General features: G+C 41.2%; 1 protein-coding gene across 26 annotated transcripts in view; it reads right to left on the bottom strand.

Annotated features, from left to right (window-relative positions):
- Positions 1-24,635, bottom strand: part of LOC108034802 (potassium voltage-gated channel protein Shab) — a 58,506-nt gene that overhangs the window by 30,188 nt on the left and 3,683 nt on the right. The gene's annotated exons all lie outside the window — the stretch shown is intronic.

Genomic DNA, 24,635 nt, shown 5'->3' with positions numbered 1-24,635 from the left:
CTCGCTGCCCTTTCACCTCGCGTGCCAGGGGTCAGAGTTCGCGAGTTATGGCAGCGAGGCAAATTATATAGTTTTGTTGCATTTTAGTCCGACTAAATTGTTGTTTATTAGCTCCATCCAACTCCAAGTGGGTACTCGTACTGCGAGTTATGTAATTGCCGAATGGCAATGCCAAAGCTCGAGCAGTCGCATTTTTGACAGAGAGTTTGAGCTCAAGGGGAGTGCTTTTAAGCAGGATATGATGGAATAGTTAGAAAATAAGTATTTTATAAAGAATATGTAGTAAGGTAATGATAGTTGGTAATATAACTTTTTCTAACCTTGCTAGCGGTATTTACTTAACGTAAAATAACAATATCACTGGACATTAAAAATTATTTAATTTGTATTTAGTTTAGTTAATTTCCAACTATATACTCTCTAAAGCCGTATTTCTTTTTTATTTTTATGCGCTAGAATTAGCACATTTTAATAATATTTTCATTTACTTAACCGCATTCTACGAGTACCTTATCCACCAGGTACTAATTGCGTTTATAGCCATTATTTTTGATTAAATTGAAAGCTTTTCCTCGCACTGCTTGAATTTTCCATTTATTTTAATCGCGTGCAGACGAAAAGCAAAAGTTTTTTCCTCCATTTTTATTGCAATTATTTCTGGCGCAAAATGAAACTAAACTGCATGCAAACTCGCCGCTCTTGTTTTTGCAGCTGGCTTTTATATATTCTTGCAATATTTTCTTTTTTTTTTTGCCAAGGATGCATGCAACATGTTAGCCCCGCAGCTCGACAATTAATTCTTTGATTGTGTGAGTGGGTATCTGTGTGTGCGAGAAGTGGGCAACTTCACCTTGGAACCTGTTGAATTGCCTTGAGGCCGTGGCAGAATGCAATTAATTTCCCATTTTAATGAGGTGAGACCTTTTCGTTGTTCCCAGCGAAACTTGGTTGGAAGCGTGAGAGAGGGCCAAAGCCATTTCTTTAGACTGCTTCTGGCCTTGTCATAAAAACTCGGCCAGATAATGGCTGCTCAAATTTATGGCAACACCCACACGCCCACACATACATTTAGTGAAGCCCATAAATCCGCAAACATAATTTGCTAACACGTATGCAGAACATTACAAAATGGCCCCTTAATTGGCCTCAAATGGTTTGACACTGTCCATCGCCGAGCAGCCTTGACTTTTCCCAGACATTTTCCCTCAAACGAGGCTTCTCGGGTTACTAAACTGGGCTAAAACAACATCCATACAACCGTATAGCCATGGGGATACGTTATAAAGTTGCTTGCAAAATTGGATGACAAAGCCGAAAGTCAGAGCAGCCTCATGTGTGATTAATGATTTCTTTGCTTTGTTGACGCTAATTGAAAAATGTTGGGCAAACATTAGCGAAAATAATTAGAAACGTTGGTTACTTAGGGGAAATAGGGGGTAGGAATGATTGAAATTTCAAAATCTGACGCACGAGAGGCAATCAATTAAGTAGAAGATGGGATGTGTATAAGATAATAAGTAATGAAGGAATTGAAAAATAAACTAATCTTTAAAGATGTCTTAATCACTTTAAACAAATATCGAAATTCATTACAAGTTATATAAGACATCCATATCTATCAGATTTCAATAAATCCTCAACACTAACTTTGACAGACTTCCAAGCATTTTATTAAGAACGAATTTGGATAACTTTGGACTTTAAGGATTCTCCTTCACACCCAAACCCCCTTTTAGACAAGATACATGGCATCAAATGCCAAAAATCCACTTAAGTGCTAAAAGCAGCCAACTCCAAACTCTTTCCATTTGCATATTGCATGGCGGAATGTTTCCTGCTTTTCGCCGGCAAAAGGGAAAGAAAAATAGCCAGGACTAAACTGAAACAAAACTAAACTAAATCTAAGGCCCGTGGCAACAACAAGCCAATGCAAATACAAATATGTACGAAAAGCGTGTCAATGCTGCCTAGGCCGTAGTTCTTGTTATGCCAATTGTTGTTCCGCTTGCGAGTGGCAAACATTTATTGCCGACTCTCCAGCGTCGCCATTGCCATTGTCTAAATTTATGGGCGCCATTTTGTTTTGTTTGGTGCAAGCATTTTGCAAGTCAAGTGCATTTATTTTTAAATGCTCGACAAGGGCCGCGAAGGGCGTCTGCACAGAGTGCGTCAGCGGCAACCTCAACACTTGGGCCGCGTTCTATCTGTGTCGGTGTGGCCGACTTCCTTGCGCTGGCGGGTCTTCCCCAATTCGACGCCATCGACTTCCGGCCACATCCACATCCGCCAGCAGCTGCATGGCGAGAAAATTGCCTACCAAACAAATATTTTAAATTTGCTTTTGAATGCTCATCTAATTTTTACCATTTTATGAGAAGCAGGTTCACACTGGCTTTTGTTAATCAAATTTCGAAGCCTGGTCACATTAAAATATGTTTGCGTTCAAAAACTTCTTCTTACAGAACGGTGAATCCAGTTATAGAGAGATGTAGTTTTTCAGTTGGTTTTTTTCTTCCAGTGCCGTGTTCTAATTTTATTCGGCTTACAAAAATGTGTGCGAAGGGCGTTCAAGCAAACTTAGTGTGGAAGCAACTCGCACGTCTCTGTAGCACACTTTCCATTTTCTGAAAATTTAAGCAAGTTACTCTAATTGTGTTTGCCGCTTTCCCTGCCTTTTCCCCGTATTTTCGGGGTTTTCTTTTGCGTGCCACAGCGACTTATTGGCCATTGGCATGCAAGCGGTTTCTGCTACTGCTGCTGCTTCTCTTCTTCTTCCTCTGCCTCTTGACCAACTTGACTTGGCCTTGGCTAACATTTAGCGTCCCTCTTTGTGTGTGGGTGCCCGTTCTCACTTTCGCTCAATTGTTGCACTTGGCAGCCCGCTGAAAGGGGGACCAGAAGAGAGCACACTTTCCGGGGCATTCGTGTATTAACTTAATTGTTTTTATTGGGTATTACGCGGCTTTATGGCCCCGAGGTCCTGCATTCCGACATGGCGTCATCTCGATCCCGGGATCCCTTGGCCAAAATCGATGGCAGCAGGGTGTGCCAGGCACCGTATATACTATTATTCAAGTGGTAGGTGTCATTAACCCGGCACAAATTGCTATTCTGTCTGCCGCAAACCATGGTTAATAGCTGCAATGGGTCCGCTACCTTTACGGCCCTCATCTGTCGGCCATGTCAACTGCGCAGTTGGACGGACCGCATCAAATATTCATAATCAACTTTGGGCCATTGCCCGTTAGCGTTAACGGTCTGCCATCGGCGACCATATTCCTCACATGAGCCAGCCGCCTTATTGATTTTCGATTATGGTCGCTGCACAGCCCTTCAATGGGTGCACAATGGGAAATACGGTGTTAAAGAAAATTTAGATTAAAATGTTGAATTATAATCTAATAAATCTGACATTTTTACGTTTTTTGGCAAAAACATTTCAAAATTTAATTAACATCTTACTATAAGTTTAGGTCAGGCATAATTTCATCTAAACTTTTTCTTTAAGTGCATTCGCCAACCTGTTAGCCGTGCGTGTTTGCCCTAATAAGTCATAGATTTTTGCAGGGAGGGGAGCTAAATAATGCATGCTATACCAATTCGAATCGAGTATTGATGGTGTCTTCGATTGGCCTATTGCAACGGGGCCTATTACTTTTACAAAAGTTTACCACCCACAAGATAGGCACATAAGTGATTTGAAAATTCCACTAAACTTTGAGTTACCGAAATCGATAAAAATAAGTATGTTCAGTGGCTATACATTTTGATATATATTTGAATGAGTAGTAAAATAAATAAACGAGATATGTCTTTTTGCAACATATCTTGACATTCTTTTCAGCATTCTAGTTTTAGTTTTCAAATCTCCAGGGAAAGCATATATGGAACTTTATGGAAAGCATATATAAAACTTCTGCTGACTTGCACCCAATTTCGTTATTTATTCGAAGGCTCGGAGCATTTATCAAGTCGGTGGCATTAACCGACTCATGAATGTTTCAAATGTCCGCTGTCCCCTGATAATGATAAATGATTTCGGTACGGCTCACCTCACACGACGATGTAAGTTCATTGCTGGCCAAGTTCTTGTTTTGGTCTTATTTTTAGCTCGGTTTATTTTTCTCGGCGATCTCGAGGAAAATAAATAATGACTAGCAAATCGCTTAAAATTCCACACCACCGCACGCAGTGAAAATTCTGCTCAAAGATTAATTGGCCATCCCAAAATAGTTGGCCGGAACCCGCTGAGACTGAGATTGAGTTCCTGGGGGCGTTTCTGAATCGTCGGCGAATTCGCGTGCCTTTTCGCAATTAAAGCCAAAGTCAAATGCTTTGCCGAAGCACGTGTTTGGCTTTTGACCCCAAAAGCATTCCATCTCTGGGAGTTTTTAAGGGTCTGTTTGGGAGGAAAAATATAAATGCGCCTAAACAGAAACAGATTTTCTGGCTGAAAGCTTTTAAATTGCAGATTTATTGGCACTTCCTGGCGTCATTTTTCGAATATTTGTAATCTATTGTTTGCAAATTACAAGGAATCGTATAAGAAATATGAAGAAAGCATTTGCATACTCTATCCTATTTTGGAAGGAGTGTTAAAATATAGGAATATGACACATTTTAACTTGCCTTTAATAACGATGAGGCATATATTTAATAATTATGTAAAGTTGTTTGTTTATTTTCCACGTACACCTACACTTTAGAGCACCTCGCATTCGTTGTGGCAAATATTTTCATTTTATTTGTTATTTTTTCCGTATATTTCCCTGGCGAGCAACAAATTTTCTTCTGCACTTCGTTTGGGGGCCTTTTTCTGTGTTCGACAAATGACGCCATTAATATTTTTGTTTTGCTCTTTGTTTTTCTCACTGGTTTATGCCTTTGTTTCCCCGCTTTTCTGGCATGCGAATGCACATTGGATTTTCGGTGCAGGGATTTCTGCGTCGGAATGCGGCAGAAAGTAAATCTTTGAACTCATAAAAATCGATGAGCGCACGCAGGCGATTTGTTTATCCATCAGATGCAGAGATACGAAACCATTTTCTACGTCTCCGTTCGGCTTTTCTTGATTTCTCACTCAGGTGACGTCATGGAATACAGATCACTGGTGTTTACAAAATATTAGGGAAATTAATTGAAAAGCAGGTGAGTTTTTCGTGGGTTATTGGCAGTTTTGACTTGCCACTCAAATGGAAATTTATACTCTGGCATTTGGCCAGCTAAAGGTGTAATAGATTTCTTGAAGGCAGGGATGTTTTTCACTCTTCCTGCAACATATACTGAATATTTAGGCAAGCCAAGCAACATGGTAATTTGTTTTTCTTAATTTAAGCTGGAATATGTAGCTTATAATATTAGCGTATATTCCATGTACTCAAATGGCAATGTAGAAATGTGACCATGTCATCGAAAAATTCAAAATCTTTACATTTTCAATCTGACTTATGGCCCCTGGCATTTGGCCAGCCAAACACCCAAAGAAATTGCCTTCAGACGGCGACATCCTTTGCTCACCCTGCCATATCCCATATCCTGCCACTTAGGGGCTTTTGCCTCTTGCAATTATGCCAGGGGAAAATATGGCTCAAGCTGCGAGGCACTGATCTGGAAAAACCAGAACACGCAACGGGGCGGAGGAGAGAAAATCTCGCCGCCGCCGGGGAAACTGCAAGCCGAACAAAAAAGAGGGGAATGCCAAAAGAGAATACATAAAGCCAAATACAAATTGTATATAATGCCAAGGACACTGACGGCCTCAAAGAAGCGCAAGCTCGGTTCACAGATTCATCTTTAAAGCTGTTTCCATTCAGAAAATAAAAAACCGTATATTAATATACAAAAATGAAATGTACCTTTTGCAGATTAGTTTTCGGGCTCGTGCTTTTCCAAGGGGCTTAATGCACGAAAGCAACAGGAAATTGAAAAACCCCAGAAATCGGAAGAGCTCGAGAAGTGGCCAGGGATTGCTTAGAACACACATCACGTATACGCCGCGTACAACTCACACACACTGCCGCACACCACACACACACCAAGGACGGTGCACACACACTTTAATGCGGTTGGTAAACGTGCGCAAGTAGCGCGAAAGTGTTGCGCATATTTCGGGTCTTTAATTTCAAGCAACGTCCTTGGGATACCGAAATTGAAATTCATAACAATAAAAATAATAACAAGCGGCCGAGAAAGCCAGCACAATTGGCTGACTAAGCAGGCGTTTCAAGTGGCGGCTACTTAACATGGGGAAATGCCAATTTGACCCCTTCGGGCGGAAGTCAATTCATGGATTTTTAAAGAAACTGCAGTCAATTTACCGAAATTGTTTGTTCAGAAAAAATAATGCATTTTCTTTAAGTAAATACACAAACATTTTTTTTAAATATTTACAGCACCTGGCAGATTTTAATATTTACACATTTTAATTAACATTAATTTATGCAGAACATTTATTTTTTATTCATCAAAAAGATGCCACATTTTCCGTTCGAAAAACTTTGCCAAATAGTAAATACAAACTTCAATTAGTTCCGCTTGAACGGATACTCAATTGGTCCAGATCAGTCAGATGAAAACCCCATCGGCAAACTCAAATATTCCCGCATAACCCATGGATATGTTAATTATCTATTTTATTTGAGCGACGAAGCGATGGGCCGTGACATTCCCGCATATTTGCTTGCCAAATCTGGCAGTTTCAGCCAGCATGTGAGGGATATTCATCCTGCGGATGAGGTGGGATTGGAAAATCTGGCTTATTTGCATGCAAATCAGCTGCGAACGCATTTCAATTCGGTAGCCGAAAGCCGTTGCAGGGATTTGTCTTTGCTTAATACGAAATTAAAATGAAATCCATTTGGCAACCGAATGAAATTCAAATGGGATTAGTGAAGATTTTGCCATCCACTTTGGCCAGTTTCCATTTCTCTCCTGTGCGAATTGTAAAAATATTATTAAAAAAAAAACAGTATGAAAATGTACATATATCTTGGGAAAGAAAATGCAAACAAATTGAAAGAGGGGCGCAAATGGAAGCCGTAGCCCAAACGCAATAAAAGCCAGTAAAATGTAATAATAATTCCAATGTCTCAGTTGCCGCTACGCATGTTACCCTTCTACCCCGCCCCCTCATCGGCCCGCTTGTTATACCGCCCATTAATCCCGCCCACCTCCCAACTTTTGGCTACTTCTTCTACTGTTTACTGCAATTTGTTGTTGTCCCTTTGGTTATTCCAGAAAACCCAAAGCCGACGACTCCAATAACTCTCTCCCGGTCTCTCTATTCACTGCGCAGGTCCTTTCCAGCCCAAAAAGGGAAATTGCTCCATTCATTTGCTTAGATCCTTTGATCCGCCCGTGAATACATCTATGAGAGTTTTACGACCAATTTACGGGTATTCAAATACGTTTACTTTTCTGTTTTTTAATATAAGTATTTTTTCCAAATTTATAATTGCTTTACAGGTAGTTTTTGCTTTGCTCAGTTAACCTTTGACATTTCCACCTCCCGCTGAATGCCACCCACATCGTGCGCAGCCTTTACAACCGAATGAGCAGGCGAAGGCGCACAGCACAACCAATGACGTCACCAGCAAGGACTCGTGTGCGTGTGTGTGTGCCTAGGGAAACTCATAATGAGGTTAGGTGAAGTTTTTCGTCCTTTTTGCAGCTCCTTGTTCGTCGTGCTGGTCTTTGTGCCTGCCTTCGCTCCGCGGCAAGGACAGACGCGACGACCTACTTTGGGTTGTAAGTCGGTGGGTGGCAGGTGGTGCGTGGTGGCCAGTGGGTGGCACGCGGGGCACACGAAGTGCGCGTGTAAGTGGGATACTGAATGAAAATTGGAAACAGGATACAACTCTGCTGAACGAGCGCTGTTTTCGCCGTTTTCGCAACCCTTAAACTTGGAGAAAAATACAAATTAAAAAATACCTTGAGTGCTTGGAGATTTTATTTAAAAAAAAATATATATATAATATTTAACAATAAATTGATGTTATACATTTACCTGAAAAACATATAAAGCTGAAGATATATGTATGTAGGTTCAGCCCAAAAGGATCTTTAAATTACTACCTTGTGTCTTCATCTGAATATATCAGGTTTTAAACATTTAAATAAAAACAATAGTTTTTTTTTAGATTTCTTTTTAGAACCTTGTTACTTTTCTCGATATTTTTCCTCAGTGACCTCTTTAGCTGTTTGTGCCATGTACCTTCTACTTTTGCGGCTGCCTTTGCTGCTGCTGTGACCAATGCCACGAAACTTGGTTAGTTGGCAATCTCGGAGGCCCCCTTTTCATTTTCGCAGCTGGGTACGCGTGCACCCGGGTTGGCTTTCGTTTCCCCGCCCGTGTGACAGGTGAAGGTGCAGTCACTCCACGAGGTCACCATCTCCACCACCTTTCACCCATTTAGAGCCACCCCGCAGCGGGAAGTTACTGCCGTTCCCGTTGCCTGTGGTCGAGTTCGAGTGTCTGATTCAAGGACACTGGCAAGGAGGCCCACTCAACCACATTGCCAGGCTAGAATCTCGTTCTGTATCCTGTTCCACCACCTATGACCTGTCATTTATACTCTTCCCTGCCAAGGAGATTTGTCTGCGAGTTGGTCAGTTTCAGGAGAGAATTCGCAGCCAGGCAGCATATTTATTGCAATGATCGTAAAAGAAAAAGTTCTTAGACGAAAAAAATATTATCATTCTTTAAAGGATTTTACCAGATTGTAAAAGATAATTGGAATGGCATTGCTGCACAAAGTTAAAAACTTTGTTTAGATTTATTGTTCCTTTAATTTTGGTAACTTACGTCTTAGTTTTATAACTGAGCAGCCAATTTTTTTCTTTTTAAAGCTGCTTTTCGGAACTTTTTCTTTTGCCTTTTTTCCCTCAATATTAATGCCCGTTGTTTATGAATTTTCTGCAGAAAGTTTCTTCTTTGCATTTGAGCAGTAGACGAACATTTTTTGAAACTCCCCAACTCTTCTACGAATTTCTTTTTCAACTAGAAACATTTTTAAAGCCGAATTTGCAAACTTTTTCCCCAGCCTTTGTTATCCAAAAATTTTTCCTTTTGTTTATGATTTATGGCCAAGAAGGGAGAACTCAGTTCGTTATGCTTGTCCAGGATTAAATGGAAATTTCTCGCAGGACCTCGATGTGGCTTGTTGTGCTGTTGGTTACATCAGACCGCACATAACTTCAAATTACGAGCCCCTGACCACCGGAATTGAATGGCCCGCTCCGGCACTACTACTTCTGGCCATTTCTCAGCGCTGGAAGAGCAGGGAAAATCACGTCGAGAGTTAATTAAACCGGGGATGGATTTCGGGTCCTCATAATCCACTTGTCTCCTCCTTGTTTCTGCCCTTTTATTTCGCCCATTGTGTGTGCTGAGTCCTTCGGCTCTTCCTCTTTGGGCTTCCGCTTTCCATTGGCATTGTTATCTATTATTAATTCGGAACAACAATGGGGCCGAGTGATACTATCGAATGATTTTTATTGTATTCAATTCTCATTTCCTGCCTGTTTGCGGCTCCGGTGGCCCAAGAAACAGAAACCAAAACAAAGCAAACAAAAATTAATATCGTTTTGCTATTTTTGGCACTGAGCTGGACTGGCTGGAGCCGGCGATGGATCAGCAAAAACCACATACATACCATATTATATATTATCAGGGGTCAGAGGTGGCTCGTGGGGGATATAACTTCGTCACTGGCTGTTGACGGAAATGAAGAGCACTTTTGGCTTTTCAATAATGACGAAAACCAATCAATTTTATGACCAAAGTATCTACTTAAATGCCTGAAGGCGAATCACTTGTTTAAGCGCACCCACGTAAAATGAATAATGAAATAAGGGACAATATAAGTGTGTTTCCTAAGCATCCCTTAAACAATGGAAAACCTTCTTGAGTACAAACATACAACAAAATAATTGTTGTTAGCAAAATATATTCAGCCATTAGCCATTAGTGCCACATAAAATAAGTCGAATGAAAAAGAGGAGAACATTTTAAATTATTTACGACTATTTAACACTTCTGTAAACACACTCCCAACACTAAATAATCACTAAAACAATGTGCGAATTTATCGATGAATCCGTTATTTAAATGCCAAGTGGAAGTGAAATATTAAGCTCTTAAATTAGCTTAATGAACATTTTTAGGGGATTTGCTAATGAATATAAATAAATACAGAATGTGGTGAAAAAAGTTATGCTTTTAAAAACACTTTTTATAGAAAGTGGAAATGGGTGGGAATTATAAAAGCGTCGATGCATAACTATGTCCTAGATATTTTAGAAAACATAATTGAATGTTTTGTGCTGAAAATTAAAATTTTTAAGATAAATCTTAATTACTTAGTTAATCCATTAATAACAGATAACATTTAAAAGGTGATAAAATTTGTTTTTCTAACCTGTCTACTTAGTTTTTATAACCTTTCTCTTTATTGACAATTCCGCTTAATCGACCTTGTATTGCCACCTTTTCCTTTTAATATTCAGAACTGTGGGAAGATGGCGGTTTCACTTTTTGGCAATGGCTTTTAGCCAAATTAAATAGAGCATTGAATAGCAATTGGCTGGCAGCTTGGAAACGGATTTTGATAGTTGAAAAGATTTTTCGGATTAAACGGAAAACAAGTAACGTGAAATTTGGTTCGGGAGAAAAATAAGAATAATGATTATTTTTCTTGGGAACCTTTATTGCGAGAAAGCCTTGTGATTCACCTCGTATTTTCCCGCACTGCGTATCTATATATCTGTAGACTGTACTTCAGACATCATTTCTAATTGCAGCTGACACACCTAATTGTGGACAAGATGTTCTATGGCGTCCTCCGAGTCCCACATATCCAGGCCCTTGGCTTGTCGCATTTCCCACAAAAACTGGGCCAATTGCCAAGGAGAGCCGCCCCACAGATATTTGGGATCCGAATATTGTTTTTAATGTGCGGTACACATTGTTGTTTGGATGTGACATGTCCGCACTGACAACATGAATGCGCCAAACATTTAAGTCCCACAGTCGCCTCGACATTGCCCACTGGCTTTTGGCTTTTGAAGTCCCGTCAGAAGTGGGGATACATCTTCGGGGGGTCTCCGTTTTCCGCACTCATGACGTAGACGTCACATGCCCGGGCGGGAAAAAGTTTTCCGCAACTTTTCGCCAGGCGGCCAGATGCAAATACTCAGCACTCTCAAAAGTGATTCATGTGTACGTACGGCCGTTCAGGCCAAATTCGTTTCTAATCAATCACATTTTGTGGCCCACTCGAGTGGCAAATACATCGGGAACACTATTTAGCAAACGTGCAAACAGCCGTGGAACAAAACAAATTCCAGTGAAAATGTATTATGGACCTTGGGTACTTTGTAGCGACTTTTCATGGAATTATTCCATGAAATCGCTGAGCAAAATTCTTAATCATTAAGGCGAAATGGAAAATGTTGCGGTATAAAATTATGAGCAAATAAAACTGGTATATGTAATAGCTATTTGCAATCATTTTATGATTACTCTTGAAATAGGTTATGACAAGAAGAGGTTCATGTAAGCCAACCTATTAAAAATATATCCAGTTGCAGATACATAGTCAAAAAGTATAAAGCTCATTTAACGAAGCTTATTATATTTCTCTAATTAGTTAAATACAGAAAACTACTACAATCCTTATGTGTATATAATCTATACCCAGCTAATCTTAATGGAAACATTTGCTCAGTAAACTAACTGAAACAACATGTTCCAAGTTGCAGATAGACAGACAGATAGCTGTCATTTAATTAGGAATACATCGCAACTCAAGGGCAACTCAATTTGTTTACGTGTAAATGGATTAGTAAGGCCCGAAAGCATAAGAAACTGTTCCTTTTGGAATCGGAAATTCGGCCATTAGTAATAAGTGCAAATCACCGCCGGCTCCGTAGGCCTTCGCAACACCCTTCAATAGTTCTCTGGCTCGAGTTCAAGCAGCAACGTCAAGGTGGCAGCCCCCTCGGGACCCCCGCCCCATCGCCATCACCGCCCCCCAAAAAACCCCCTAGTAATGAACCAATTTCAGTTTTATTTTCGTTCCGTCTTGTGTTTTCTGCTTTTTTTGCATATCTCGACGTCGTCGCACTGCTTTTACAGCATTAATGGTCGCGTAGGCAGGCCAAATACTTTATGGACCAGCTGACGAGGCTCGATGCCAGCTATTTGTGGTGTTGTCGCACTACCTCCCTTGCCAGCCACCCACCCACTGAGCACCCACCTCCCGCCACCCCCCGTGGCACTCGCACTCCCGAAGTGGTCGCGCATTTCGACGCATGATTTTAATTGGTTTTTCCTCTCGTTTCGATTGTTTATGGCGAATCGATGGGGGAACAGCTGATGCTAGCAATGAATGAATTGCATGAATAACGCATTCGCGGCGTTGGCCTCGGCGGCAAATTTTAGGAGAGAAAGCTTTGTTTTGAGGTCATAAGATAAAAAGACTTTGAAGGCCTTAGAAAGTGTGGTTTAAAACGCAGTTTTTTGGCCAAAAGAATACAACTAACAGTCCAATCATGGAGTGTCATACCTTGCTGAACTCGTAATGAAATTCCCGATTAATTGGCATTTAAATCCGAAAAACTTTATTTTTGGCCAATTTTCGCAAAAAATGACGATGTTACCCCTTATAAAAAATTCAAAAAATGGTTAAAATTTTAATTTTTGTAAATCACCCGGAAAGTGATGTATTTTGATTACTTAGCTTGTTGGCTGTCCATAGCAGTGCGTCTTTTGGATGTGAGACCAGTTTTGGCCAAAATACAGCAAAAAGCGAATCGAAAATTTTTTACTAAAAACCAAATATAAACTTTTGGGCCCAAAAAAATGAAGTAAAAAGTTGATTTTTTACTAAAAACCAAATATAAACTTTTGGGCCCAAAAAAATGAAGTATATTTGCCATAACAACAAAAGTAAATCTCCAATCATGGAATGTCATACTTTGGTGAACTAGTAAAAAAATTACCGACCGATTGGCATTTAAAACTGTAAAACTATATTTTTTGACAATTTTCCCCAACTTTTCTCATAACGCCTGTTTTTCTATAATTATAATCATATTATGGCCCAATTGCCACGTTTTAATTTAAATTATGAAAGCCATTTGCTTAAACTTTTTATTCATGAGCTACTTAAATATGACTGTGCCTTGCAGCGAATGCAGGCTAATTAATATTATAAATTCAAATTCATATAACTATGAGTAGCTAATTCAAAAATGTTCCCAAATTGTGGTGCAAACTGGTAAGATGAATGCCGCTTTTATTGGCATGCGATAGGCGAGTGGGAAAATCTTTCAAATAACGGACGCTTTGAGATTTTCCACATACTCGTATACTCGATTTAATATGCCTTATTTCAGGGCACTTGAATCTGCCATGGCCGGGGCAATTTATCATGGACACGGGTTTCTGTTGTCATTGCATTTTCATTTTTAATTTTAATTTAATGTAATGCACTTGGCAGTTTTAATTGCGCATTACCCGGCAAAAACAGGGCCATAAATTCGTGTAGTTGGATGCCGTAAAGGCCAGTTTACAGCTACTTTTTATTGGCCCGCACATCCCTTAAGCCCCAGCCCCCCTTCAACCCTTTTGCCCCTATATCACCCGACACCCATGCGATTTTCCGTTCATTTTTGTCCTCGCTCAGTTTTGTGTTTTTCGCTTTATTTTGTTTGTGTTTGCGGTCGTTCGCCGATTTCCCTGGCCCAGCTTGGGCTTTTCCTCCTCTCCCAGCGCCGCACTCACATGCGGGAAATTCAGGGTGGAAAATGGCAAGAGGGGGGCGTCAATGTATGCACAAACATGAAACGCCCGTGGCCGCAATGTTGAACACTGCGTTAACGAGCCGGCAACAATTTTTGACACATAATTAAGTTTTTATGTTTAAACGCGTTTTCGCCCAGTGTCCGCTTCCATTCAGCGTAAATGCTTGTCAGTGGGGTTCCCGGGCTTTTTCGGGGTGGCAGGGTGTTTGTCTTTCGAACAACAAAAGATTTTCTGGGCTACGCGGTTCCGAAATGGAAAGTTGTTTGGCGGAACAAAGGAATTGCAATCGGACTTTCCGTTTAATTGGCATTCTGCATCCTTTACTTTGGCCTTAAATATTATCTTATAAAGGCCAGGCCCTATTCCTTTCCCTTGAAATTTGATTATTTATCATTTTACCCACTCTTGTATAGCCTTTCTGCCTGCTTAACTTTTCACAAACAGATTTTAAAAACCATTGAAGTGCTTTCGCATTTCATTACGTTGATGTGGCCTATAAGCTGACAGAAATTCTTGCCTGAAATGAAAGAATACCTTTCTGCCACTCAATTTATTTGTCATTTATAGAAGCCACTGATGACGTCATTAGTGTTTGAACCACATAAATCAATAAAGCCCCAACAATGCGTTGAGCATTGAACAGGTGTCAGTTGGCCAGAAGATGACTGTTGGCAGGTGCCATTAACGGGGCATTCCATAAGCCTCTCACCTTCGCCTTTCTAGCGGCATTTTCACCATTCCGACACTGGCAATAAGTGCTATTTCAAGCCATAATCATGTTTTGCGAAATGCGGGTAAGTCGGGTCATGTCAGGGTCTAATTGGTTCTATTAGTTAGAAAAATTAAATTAAATGTGTAAAATATTCGAAATATTATGAATGCTTCATTTGGGTATAATGAAGTTGAGGGTAATTGTGTAGTGTAAAAAAAATAAAGATCTTTTGGATTTTATTTTTAATATTACGAAAAATCAATTTAATTAACATTTCAGGTTTATATATGTTTCCCATTTGCATAATATTTAACATTATTTTTTTCCTGTGCACACATTTGCGAGGTGCGAATTTCCGCCCGCGCACTTGCACAAATTGCGTATACGCCGCGCGGGCCAAAATTACCGAAATGACACAATCTAAACGGAAATAAATTCGCAGACGCATGCGGCAAAGTGCAAATTTCGTGTGCTGGGGGTGGGGAAGGGGTAGAAATCCGGCGAGTAGGTGTGTCGCCCAAAAATAAACTGCAGCCAGCGAATACAATGACCTTCCCCGCCTGCCGGGGAATTAATGGAAAACGCGCCCGCGGAAAACTCACGGGCGAGGCACTCACTTTTCCGCCGCCTTGCTCCCTGCACCGACTTCTTATCAGCTGCACATTTTTAAATTGATGACGCCAGCGTTGGAAAAGCAAGGAAAACCACATCGGACCAGAACAAACCGTTGCATTCGCCTTTATTGTTGTTGCGGCAATGTGAAAATTTGAAAATGAGCTTTTCCTCGTTGGCGAAATGAAATTTTTATCTCAAAACGTTTGCCAAAAAGGAACGGCGCGAAATATCGCAATAAACAATTATACAAAAAAGTATATAGGTACACAAGTGCGGATATATATCGGAAGAGCCCCTGATTTGGGCACGGAGCATATGTTAGCCATAAACACTTTTCATTGCATTATGGAAAATTATCTACACTCACGTCCCGGCGTTTTCATCGATGTGTTTGTACATAAACAAACTCGGGAAATTGTTTATACTCAAGTCGTAGAGCGTGAATGGCCCAGAATAATAACAATAACAACAGTGGGGAAACCGAGGAAAAGCGAGCAAACGAAACGGACAACAAAGTGCACTTCGGTCATTGCGCATACGCAGCGTTGACAGCCATGGAATTAAATATGCGAAATTATTTATACACATGTCTTGTAAATAATTAAAAAAGCACACCGAAGGCGACATGAGTAACAGTTTATTTTGGTGGCCAGCGTTTTGTTCAATTTCGCTAAATCAAAAATAAAACCCACACGGAGAAGGCGAAAGAGCATGAGAGTGGGACTGCAGCTCGGACAACGCTGAATATACCGGCTATATCTATATATATAATTTTTTGTGGCCCACATAGCCCCGACCGAGAGAAGAAGAGAGCCAGCGGAATCTCATTGAAAACAATCGCTATTTTTAGGCCTTTGGGAAACCACCTGATAAATGGAAATTCTCTGCCAGACGCCCCGAAAGACACACGCAATGCCTAGAGTACGAGCCGATACCGAAAATGTTTGTTTTAGATTCCAAGTGCTTAGCTCCTTTTCCCATTATTTATTTTTTCCTGGTTGTGTGTATTTTAAAGAAAAAGTCTAGGATTAACTGGGAATTTATAACAAAACACTCAGTTAAGTGCTTAGTCGTCGTCTGAAAGGTTTTCTAACACAAACTTTTTCAATACTTAATACTTCCCAAGAATTCAATGTAAAATTAAATTTTTAAAATAAATTATTTTAATTATTTTACACTAGCAAACACTCTGTCTCTATCCCTATTTCAAAAGAGCCCCCTGTTTGTGTGACTAAATCAAGCACATGAAACCCAACTTCAATGGACCAGAAACAAATTTTCCAGTAAAAAGGGAGAAAAGCAAACTATTTCAGTTTGTTTACAATGGCCAAAGAATTTTCAATTTGGTGCAACCCATTTTCCCACTGCCTCCGTACTCTCTTCATTTTGCGATTTATTTGACTTTTTTCCTGTGGATGCAGTTTACTTTGGAGTGCATCTGTCATCTGGCGACTGCACAATTAAATGCCTTTTGTTGCCGCCGAGAGCGTTGAAGCGGCTAACAATGGAGGGAATTTTGCATGCGAGTATCAAGATGTTTCCCAGATCCCCAGGATGCAACTTGTCGCTGGATTCCCAGGGACCCTGGCAAAAACAACAAGACAATGGGCCAAAGTCAAGCTGCGAGTGCATCCATGCAAGAGGCTCAGAAACACACACTCGCTGCACGTAATTGTTTTCATTTCCCGTTTTTTTTTTTGCCTCTTGCCTGGCTGAGTCCTTTGACAGCCCGAGTACAACGAGATAATCTGCAGCAATCTGCAGAGGGGAGACTGGAGAATAGAGTCCTAGTCGCACATCTCAGGCCACGAGTTTCAGCGCCAGCCGCAGCGCAAAAAGTGTTGCCTACAAGCAGGCGCAAATTACACAAATTTGTGACATTCCTCTGGGGAAAACATTGCAAATGAAATAAGAAACAGCAGCAGAAGAGGCAGGAAAACTGGAACCAGAATGAACTAGAACTGAGAAATTGAAAAACAAATAAGCATGTGCGAAAGAGAAATATTTTTGTTGAAATAAGGAAGCTGAATTGTGTTTTTCACAAGCATTTTACTAAAACAGTATTTATATCCACAGTAAATACCCATTATGGAATATAAATTCAGTTAATATGCAAGTTTTAGTTTTTAATTGTAGTTATATGTTAAGTTTTTCCATACTTCACAACACCAGCTCCCGAACTATTGATTTCAATTACGAATTCAGTTTGAGTGAGTTTTCCAGGAACTGAAAAAATGCCCTTGCACTTGCTGGTCTCCCACAATGTTCCAGGCAATTTAATTAAACTTCAGAGAAAGGGCCGGGCTCTCCAGACCCCGGGGGCTTCAAATCGGGGGCCCTTTCATTTTCCCGGGGTGGGCAGTTGTCAGGTCTCAACTCAGCGCCGTGTCCGGTGGTACATCGTGCATCCTGCCGTGGCCTAATCGATACAGCGCGCCACGGGCGGCCGCCTGTTTTGCAAATGTGCCACAAAATGCGGCAATTGTCAATCAATTTCATGGAAATTATGTCCAAAGCGGGTGTGGGGCAGGGCCGAGCGTTGAAGGGCGCCTGTCAGTGGCAAGTGAGCAGAAAAAAGTGTCAGGACATGTGGCTGAAATCCACAGGCAAACAGCAAAAAGATTGGGAAAAGCGGAGAAAAACCTCGCCACTGCCAACTGGCAGCTCCACCACACTCGAGTCTCGAGTCGAGTAAACAGTTTTTGATAATCTCTCACTCGAGTGCCAAACACTTGGAGAAAAATAAAAAAGAAAATGGAAAATATGGCAGAAAAAAATTTCAGAAATTTGAAGACAATTTTCAAGCGTCACGAATGACGGCAATGATGAGTACGTCAATGTTGTTGATGACTGTGTCGAGTGTGATTATATGGCACCAGCTTCAAGCCTCAAGAGTTCTTGAGCGGTGCACACAGATACACCCCCACACACACTCAGCCACCGCAGTAGCATAAACATCAGGCACTCACACACTCAAACAACTCACAACCACAGAGAGAGGCGAACGCATCTGTAGTAAGCAAATACGGATCCTATGCTTTAATAAAAATACGTTTATGCGGAGGAAGCTATTGAAATAAGTTCCTAAAAGGAAATTGATTATTTTTTAAATGTTCAGATAAAGTTAAAGGTTGTAAGTGTTGATATTATTCTTTATTAATATCATTATCAACAATAAAAAAATGTTTTTCAACATCAAGAACCGCTGATCCCGAACAAGAATGACGCATAAACATTTCACTAGCTATCCACCGAATAGAAAGTTTTGCGACCCCCGCCTTAAGTGCTTGGCTAAGCCATTTCAATTGGATTTTTCAGTAGTGGGCCTATTAGGCCTAATGCCATTTGGGATTTGGCTTAAATTCACTCGTTGTGCGGCTAAGCCAACTTATGTCTAGTGGCGGTAATTTGCCATTTGCCCGGGAGCACATTTGCATATCGAGGCATTGGCAATGTATACATCGGTTAATGATGATGAAGCCGTAAATAAATACAAGGAATACCCGAGCAATTTATGAGCAATTGGCCGTGTTTTATGTGTGTATCGTAATATTAATATTTATCTTTGTAGCTTTTGGCCCATGCATCCCATCGCACTGATCAAACAAACAAATCAATGGAGAATTTTTTGGGGCGGAAGTTTTTCATCATGAGAAATTACTCGACTCGGGAATGCGATCGCTTTTCTGGCCCTCTTATAAACATAATTTCATAATTTTTACGATAAGTACTGGCTGCAATGGAAAGGCTCGTAAAAACTGATTTGTATATTTATAATTCAAATAAACTTTTCAATTTTATTGATTTGTTTGCAATCGCTCCGAGAGCCTATGTTGATTTTTTCTCGAATTTTATTGGCAGCAAATCCATATGATTCAAATCGATTTTCAGCGGGTGGCTTTAGCTGAAAACAAAAAGGCTAAAATGACAAGGCTCTTAGCGAAATTAATTCAAAAACTTGGAAAACAAAAAGGATACGTCTGCGGGAGTTATTTATAGCGCATGGCCGTAAATGCACCCAAAAGGTAAATTTAGAAAATTACTAGAGAAGGGGCATCGTAAAGCAGCCAAGTTTTCCACTCAAGGCGCCTGAAAATAGGCAAGGATTTTCCCGCTCTTCCCCTCTCTCTCACATCTCTCTGCAATTCCCATTTTAACGGTGACTGGCAGAATCCTCCGCAGGATGGGAATATATATTCGTCTCTACACGCCCACAGAAACCTGCGGCTGAGTGCTCATTAAATAGTAAAGGACATGCACACACAGACACAGGGACAGGTGGAAAGCGTGTGGGAAAAGCTCGAGTTACCGTTGCAGGCAGCCAACTGGAATCGTTAGCACACATTGACCGGGCCCAGACACTATTAATTATTCGTGGGAACCCCCACCAGTTTTTTCCCCGGCCATCCAGCAACAGGAAGCATCCCGTATCCTTGTATCTGCATCCGTGGTGCCGCACCTTGAGTGCAAATATTGCCAGATACAAGATACAGATGTCACTTCTCCGTGCAACACACACACAGATACTCGCAGTCACCTGCGGGCGCGTGCTTGTGTGTGTTTGTTTTTCGGGCTGCCCGAGGCGCTTTTCCCTTTTAGTTTTCGCCGTCGTCCTTTCAGTTAAAGTGCAGCCATATATTCCAACAGAACTCACTTGCAACATGCTCATGTGTATGCAAAGTAACTGCCCGAACAGTGAAGCAGTGAAGAAACGATCAAAAGTAATACTTTTTGGAAAATATATTATTCCTTATTTCAAAAACAATAAGAAGTGTGGTCTTTCAGCTTATGGTGCTATTAGGCCCTTAAGCTTTCCTTTAAATTTTAATGACATAAATAGTTCCTTGCTGCTAACCCTATTAAATAATTATAAATTGAAAGACACATTGCAGCCTTTACCGCAAAGTTGGTAATTTAATATAGTTAGACACAAGTTGTTCGAGCCTCCCTCAGAAGCAAAATTATTAATAATGAATATACGCAATTTGTGCCTTCATAATTATACCCATTTCCTCTTATAATGGGAGTAATTTCTCAAATGAAATATTCATAAGTATAAGAAGCTACTTAAATAAGTATTTCAAATTGTTTAAACACATTTAAATATTATGTTATATATTTTTAGTTATCTCTTTTTAAGCTTTTGTCAAAACTTTACTGCTTGGCCAGGCCAACCTGTACGTCCCGTGGAGCACATGACGCTGCACATCCGCTGGGTGCAGGTCCTGCTGTAAAAGATTCCTGTGGAAAGGCAGTGGCAGCAGATGTGCCATAAATAAACCAAGACCGTAGGAACAGAGTCCGTGGAGTAAAAGCCAGCGCCGTAGACATTTCCATTGCTTTCACAGCGAAACTCCTCCGTTTTTGCGCCGCAGGAGACATGTAGCAAGAGCAACAACGGCGGTGCAGATAAAAGTGGCAGCGACACAAAGCGTGACCATTATCCCAGAAGGACAAAAAGCGATGGAGAAAGGCGGATTCTTAACACGAAATTTAAGCCTTGTTTTAGCCTCACAGATTTGTGCCTTTTTTGCTTTTTCTGGTGCACCCAAACCCAAATCTTGTTCTTTCCCTGGGAGTGCAAAATTTTATTTTTCAATTTCCTTGAGCAGCTTTGATCTGCCGCGCAGGCCAGGATGTCGCCAGCAAAAAGCGACGAAAAGTTTCCGCCGAGTCCTCGAAGCCTCTCCCTCTGCCTCGGTTTCGGTTTTCCCCGAGCTTTCCCCCGCCGCTTTTCCACACTTTTCCACTCCCAATCCGTGTGCAGCTGACAGTAACAAGTTGGAACAAAAAGCGCCAGCGCTTTTAACTTTATTAAGATATCACAAACATACGCAAGGCGTGCCACGCCCACTTTTCCGAGCACACACACCAGCTGAATTTTCATTTAATTTGAAGGAATGAAAAGAGAAAGGGTTTCACTTAATTGAATCTCAACGCCATTATAAAAGATTTATGCCAGTATGTGAGCTTGGGGTAGAGGAAACTCATGTTTAGGTACTTATCACTTGGGTAAGAAGAGAAAACCCAGGCAATCATGAAGTTTCGTGATCATTCCCCTAGTAATGATGACGCTAATGGTGGCTGCAACAGCCTTGGCATTTGCTCCCATTTTCCCTCACACCCTTTGACCAAGAAAAGCGGAAAAGCGTGGTTTTGCTGGCGGAAAACTCTTCGTGGCAGCTGCGTAGAAACTCGGATGCAGCTAAAAGATTTCCGCGAATCACACTCCATGAAACTGAGTTTAATTTCGTAATGAAACTTGCTGGAAGTGCGCGGTGATTGATTATCACGATAATTACTTTCTTGGCCTGTAATTAGTTAGTTTTGGGGAGAGTTCCTCAAAGGATTGCTTGGAATTGTGCTTAAGGTCATCAAATCCATTATATTTAATTAGCAGCGCATTTAATTAGCTAATGGAAATAATAATTTGCTGTCAATAAAAAAAAGGCTATCAATGGACTTGGTTTATAAAATATTCTAAAATATAAGTTGTTTTTTTATACAACATAGTTTTGCTTCATTTCATTTTCTCTACACCCCAAATAGTTTAAACTAACTCATAAACCATAAACTTTAATGCATCTTTCGGTGTGTGCTAAGTGTTGTTTTACTTATCCCGACCCATGACCAAGTTTATCCCCTCCATTCCATCCTACATTCCGTGTTTTATTTATTTTGCCTGTGGCTTTTCCAGTATTGCTCCGTCCATTGCTGTGTCATTAGAGGTGTACCACATCGCACATCGGCCCGCAGCCGCAACAGCAATTGCATTTGAGCATTTTGCCACACATTCCCGGTAATGTTGTGTGTTTAAGTGCAGTTCTCCGTGAACAATTACCCGGCCAGGACAAAATGCGATGGCAGAGTGGGTGGGAAGTCATCCGCATGGAGGGCAAGGAAAGGAAAGTCAAGAGGCAATTAGTTTCAAGTTGTTGCCGCAGACAATTCTTGGCTGGCCATTTAGCATAAATGTGCTGGCACTTAGGCCAAAACGAGCGGCTGCCTCCAAAGTGGCCGAAAAGAGGAGCTGGGATGAGCACACGACCCACAATTAATCTTGCACTGTTTTTATGCCTTCTGTTTGCTGTTTCTTTTTCTACAACACTTCCATGCTAATGAGCTTCGTTTTGGGCGGCCAAGATTAATCGCATTGCGTATACGCCGCGTTGCGCAGCAAATCGAAGCGGAATGCCCTGGGCGTGAGCAATTGGCACTCCATCGCTCAGGCAAATGCAATCCCCTCGAAGTTCGTGAATAAGTAAGCCAGCAGGCGGCGAATCGAAGATCCGAGAAGGCTCCAGAAGTCTGTGACAGCCTGGGAGGAGATTCTATGCACCGGGCGAAATTCGGGTACTCAATTTTGGACAAAAATAAAATGATAGGAGTAATGTAAAAACTATGATGTAAAATAAAGAAAAAATTATGAACACAATTTTCTTTAATATTATTAGATAATGTACATAATTCATGAAAAGAATGTGAGCAATACAAATAGCACAAGTATTTCTTACATCTTTCTTACATTTATGAGCGTTAAACTGAGTCTTGAATATTGTCTCTTTTCAGTTTTAAAAATATCTTAACAATATTTCTCTCACTGCACAAGTGTTTACTCGTCTTGACCCCCTTTGCCGCTCTAGTTGTCCAAATGAAAGGGAAAATTTGTGGCGCGCTCCCGATTTCTTGGCAGTTCTGCCTTGACAAACAAGGCTCGGCGGAACAAAAAAAAGGGGGGACCACAAGCCCCAAAGTTTTGACTGCTCAGGCTGCTTTTCCACGATTTTCCCCGATTTTCTCCGCTGTTCGCTGTCATCTTGCCTTAAATCCAATTGTGTTGTCGTCTGTGCGCCGGGTAACGCCCACGCCAGAATCTTGCACCTGCAGAATGCAGAATGCACTTTGCAGCCCATGTCAGCCAAGCGGCGACTTTTGAACTCCCACGCTGCGGGAAAGGGAGAAATGAGAAGAGAAAGTGGGCGGAGTAGGCGGTGGAGTAGGCAGCGTGGCATTGCATGTGTGCCAAAAACTGCGGGGCAATAATATCCGTAGCCTGCGACTCGCTGACTGCCACTGCCATTGATTTTTATCGCCTCGGGGAGCTGCACAAAGCTCAACCAGCGACTCCGACAAGAAGTTGATTTGCCAGCTCAAAGCGGATTTAAACGGCGGAATTTCAATGAGGAATGAAAAATACTCCCTTATAAAATATCTGAAACCACGGAACATAAATTTCTATCGTTTAAAATTTTCAAAAAAGGATCTTCAGATTCCTTCAAATTAAATATCTGATCCTATGACTAAATACAACAGTTTTCTAAGGACTCAACCTACTTTTACCAACTTTCCAACTGCAGAACTTAGCAGCAAATCAACTCCGGTTTATTTATGCAAACGAGTATCGCTGGCAAAAACCAAATCCGTTTTTGTAAATCATCAAAAGCCCACTCAGCCAGGATTCAATGGGCTGATGCACTTTGCTGATGGGATGGCAATGGGCCTCCGCCTTGGACCTCCCCCCCACTCCCTTATACCGTGGCACTTATAACCCATATACCATATATTCCCATACCATACCACCCGTGCATATATCGCGTAGTTCTCGGGCCTGTCGCTGTTTGTCATATGCGATTCGGCTGCTTGCCAAATATTGATTATGTGCCCTCAAACATGAATGGAAGCGCGCTTCGCTGACTCCGCTCAAGTGGTGGTAGAAGCCGGGGGACAGGGCAGGGGCACCGATCCAATCCGGAGGTCTAGAGTATAGAAAAAGGGGCAAGATAAGCCCGAACTTCGACGTATGCACGTCATCAGGGCGAAAAAAGCACATCCGGGATAAGTAATGTGCAGGCAGAAAAACCCATAGCCGTGGCAGGCGGTTGGCTGGGATAGGGGATCGGGATTTCATGGTGGCCTCAAATCCAGTTAACAACTTAAATGGCCCAAATAAGCGATGCCACACTTGGCAAACTCGAATAAAAGCCCAACTTGGCCGCCTAATGGGCCATGAACATTAACAAATTCTTGCAGCATAAAGGACAACTTTCCTTCACATTTCTTTAATCATTGTTTGCCAAAATACCATGTGTTCAATGAGTTGACAAATCATTTAAATCCACAACAAATATCTGTCAATTCGAAAGCCGCAATTTACTCGGAACCGCAAGGAAAAAAATGATGGGAAAAGACGAACAAATGCCGTTCGGAATTTTCATTCAGCATCTACGTTCGCATTGCCCTTTTTCCTAGTGCTGAATAATTTGGAACTGCCATAAAAATGTCAGACTGCAACGGTCTGGTATTTATTTCGACAGCCAACACAATTCATAGCTTTTAACTGGCAACTGTGCAAAGATAAATAAGTACAAACGCGCAGACCGAAGACCAAATTTATGGACAACCTTCAGGACCAACTTTTGGCTGAATGGCAGCTAAAGATATTCGCATGGGGAAGCAAACTGGATTATTGTAAAGCCAAACAAATACAAAATGTGCGGAAAT

Source organism: Drosophila biarmipes, chromosome 3L (genome assembly GCF_025231255.1).
Source record: "Drosophila biarmipes strain raj3 chromosome 3L, RU_DBia_V1.1, whole genome shotgun sequence".
NCBI classification, from domain to species: domain Eukaryota; kingdom Metazoa; phylum Arthropoda; class Insecta; order Diptera; family Drosophilidae; genus Drosophila; species Drosophila biarmipes.
Note: the sequence above shows the minus strand (reverse complement) of the source record. Positions and strands in the feature narration are given on the sequence as shown.